Source organism: Lipotes vexillifer, unplaced genomic scaffold (genome assembly GCF_000442215.2).
Source record: "Lipotes vexillifer unplaced genomic scaffold, Lipotes_vexillifer_v1.1 scaffold543, whole genome shotgun sequence".
NCBI classification, from domain to species: Eukaryota; Metazoa; Chordata; class Mammalia; order Artiodactyla; family Lipotidae; genus Lipotes; species Lipotes vexillifer.
The window spans coordinates 332,704-336,073 of NW_006799055.1; the positions used below are offsets into that span (position 1 = coordinate 332,704).

Consider the following 3,370-nt stretch of genomic DNA (forward strand, 5'->3'; position numbering starts at 1 on the left):
CTGTTGGCCCTCTCACACCTTCCTACATGCATGATTTTATAGTATCTTATGTATATTATTCAGCATAACTCCGGTCTGGCTGTAGGAATAGGGGCAGGTTGGCAAGAGCAGAAGGCTGTGCCATTTGGGTAACAAGTAGGAGAGCAGATACTGTGGTTTGGTCTCCATACTGCACAGATCACAGAGCGTTAACAACTGCCAAAATAGACAATAGACTGAGCATTTACTGTGTGCCACATATGGAACTTAGTACTTTACATGTGTTATCTCATTTAAATTAATGTAATCTTCACAATAACAATTTGTGGTTGGTGTTAATATTATCCCTACTTTACACACGAGGAAAGTGAAGCTTACAGGGTTTAAGGAAACACAGCCAGCTTCTTGGCTACAGTGATTGGTGTAGCGATGGACCTGTCACCCAACAGAGTCCCAACTCAGGGTATACTGAGCTGGACCCAGAAGAAGAACCCTTACTTCTCCGGTCAAAGGGTCATTTGACTGGGAGCTCAGTGAGGTGGGCTCCCATATCCACTGCTGTGTGAAGAAAGGTCTCTGTAGGAGGAGAGAATGAAATCCACACACAAAAAAGCAGAGACAAAACGGGGAGAAAGAATTACTACGGAATTAAAATCCTTGCCTCTGAGTCCCTGCCTCCCTTATCTAAGCTAGCGTACGTTCAGTTTGTCACTTGGCCCCTGCGAGAGCCTGACCAACACAAGTGTTTAAGCCCCTGCTATCCCCTTGCTAGACACTACCATATCTACCCCTTTGGATTTACCCCAATCTCTGTCAAACCTGCAAGCAGGTAAACTTTCCTCACAGTACCACCCTCCTTCTACTTCTGGACGCATTCTGCGTCTCATCCATAAGATTCTTCTCTATCTCTTGTTACTTGGCTCGAGACTCCTAATGCAGATACGCTGTATTGTGGTAACGTGCTCAGCTTAAGAGTCCATAGGCCTGACTTTGTCTTCTGACCTCAAGAGGCAGGAGAAAAGCCGTGGTACTAACAATGCAAAGATACGATGGCCCATTGGCCAGAATTTCACAGGCCAGCCTCTTTTTTGATAGGGTGAGGTTTGGGGGAACATAATAGAGCAGAGTCGACTTTTCATTCGACAAGGTAAATGCAGAAGGCTGAAATTCACCCTTCTCCAACCCTTCATTCATTCATACATTTACTAACAAGTCTAGTAAATACTCTGCTGTAAGCCCTGAGGGTATAAAGCAACCTTACAGTCAAGTCACTAGATGACTATAAAGGTCACACTAATTCTTCCTAAAATTCCATCCTTCACTTCACTTGATGCCTCTGGTTACCTTCCAAAATTCAGGGCAGAGTATAAGCAGATTGTCCGTCATTCTTGTTGGCAATAATTTAAAAAACGGGTTGGAAGCCAGGAAGGGAAAAGGAGGTGACGAGGGAGCCCGGGCAGTGGAGACTCTGACGTAGTGCAGCCTTGGGCCAGGTGTGGGGAGCGGTGCAGACAAGGGGCACGGCCTGCCCTACAGGGGTGCCAGCCCAGGAGCTGAGCGAAGTGAGAGGCCTCTGTGCTCTGGCTTTGGCACCAAGTAGTAAGGGTGACGTTGAGGCTTTATAACCCTGATGTGAAGCCTTGAGGGAATGTAATCATTCTCACCTTCATGTAACTGAATAGTAAACTACATTTGGCCAAAGTTGTGCCTTTAGGATCACAGCCAAAGCAAGACTTAGAGCAAATCAATGAGAGAGGCACTCACATTGCACCAAGGACCAGACACAGAAAAAGCCTTCTTGGTGTACATAGTATCTGCATCCAACGAAGCAATATAAATTTGTAAGAATCTCCTTAAAATTGCTGGCAAGGGAATCTGCAAAAGATTCTAGTAAGCAAAGCATAGTGAAATGGAAATTAATTGTACAGTACCCATTACTTTTAATTTAATATGCCCTTGATAAGCTCTTCGCATACTATATTGTCTAGTGTTTTATTCAATGAAAGTAAAAATTACCTATTAGAATTTTGTAGATTTTAATTTAATTTTATCTTATCTCATCTTGTTTTATTTTATTTTTTGGCCATGCCGCGCAGCTTGTGGGATCTTAGTTCCCCAGCCAGGGATCGAACCCGGGACCACAGCATTGAAAGTGCCGAGTCTTAACCACTGGACCGCCAGGGAAGTCCCTGTAGATTCATTTTTAACCATGGTCCCCCAACTTTACTCCTTCTAGGTGGCTTTTAGTTTCTGAGCCCCCAGTTCTCTGGCTGAGGGGGTTTCAGTGGTGTAGCACTTGGGTTGCGGAGTGTGGTAGGCAGCCTCCAAGAAGACCCTTCCTGTTGTTCACACTCCTGCCTGGTCCCTCCCACACTATATCAGAGTTGGTCTGTGTGACCAATAGGATACAGAAGTGACTGGAGTTTATTTCCAAGATTAGGTTTTAAAACACACTGCAGCTTCCATGTCAAGTGCTTTCTCTCTCACTCTCTCTTGAATCCCTCATTCAGGAAGCCAGCTGTCATGTCACGAGGACACACCGTGTACGGAGAGGTGCACGAGGCAAGGAAATGAGGCTTGTAGCTAAGAGCCAGTGAGGAACTGAGGTCCCCAGCTGTTACTGACCAGGGTTCTTGGCCTCCTTAAGCAATAGAAATTGATCAGAGGCCAGACAAGAAATTCAGGCAGGGCTTTATCGGGGCCCCTGCTGCAGCAGCGGGGAGCGAGAACAAACCACAGGTTTCCTCGCTTGCCTGCTCCCCAAGGGGACGGCATGGGGGGAGGGGAGGGGCGGGTCCAGGGCTCGGGCCGGAGGGCTGGCTTAGGGGGTCTGCCCACCCTTTCGGTGGCGGTGTGTGCAGGGGGCATGCACAGTCCCCTGCTTTTGCTCCTGGCTCCTCAGAAGTGGCAGTTGGATTTTTGGTCTCTTTGTATCTTGTTGTCCGTTAACTTGCCCTAACTACCTTGCACGCAGTTAGTTTTAGTCTCTTATAGTTTCTTTGTATTTTGTTGCTCAAGGAGACCTTTGTCCAGGTGCAAGGATTGCAGCACGGCCGCAAAGGGCCCCGGGTCCCAGGTCCCAGCCTGTCTCATAACAACTGTGTGGTGCCCTGCAGCGTGGCTTCTCCAGCCCCAGTCGAGCCTCACGATGACCGCAGTCCTGGCTTGACTACAGTCTCGTGAGGGGCCTGAGTCAGAGCCACTCTGTGAGCTCACTCCCAGATTCCTGACTCTCAGAAACTGTGAGAGATCATACACGTCTGTTGTTTTAAGTTCCTGAGTCGGGGGGTGATTCACTGTGCAACAATAGATAATTAATACAGCGAGGGGAGACAGTATTTACTCCTGCTACCCTTATTTTCTCAAGGAGTCCCTCCTCCCTTCTGCAGGG

General features: G+C 47.6%; 1 non-coding gene across 1 annotated transcript; it reads right to left on the reverse strand.

The window, feature by feature from the left end:
- Positions 1 to 2,090: 2,090 nt before the first annotated feature.
- Positions 2,091 to 2,163, reverse strand: TRNAE-UUC (transfer RNA glutamic acid (anticodon UUC)). The gene has a single exon. It is a non-coding gene; the product is annotated as a tRNA-Glu (tRNA).
- Between the last annotated feature and the right edge of the window lie 1,207 nt (positions 2,164 to 3,370).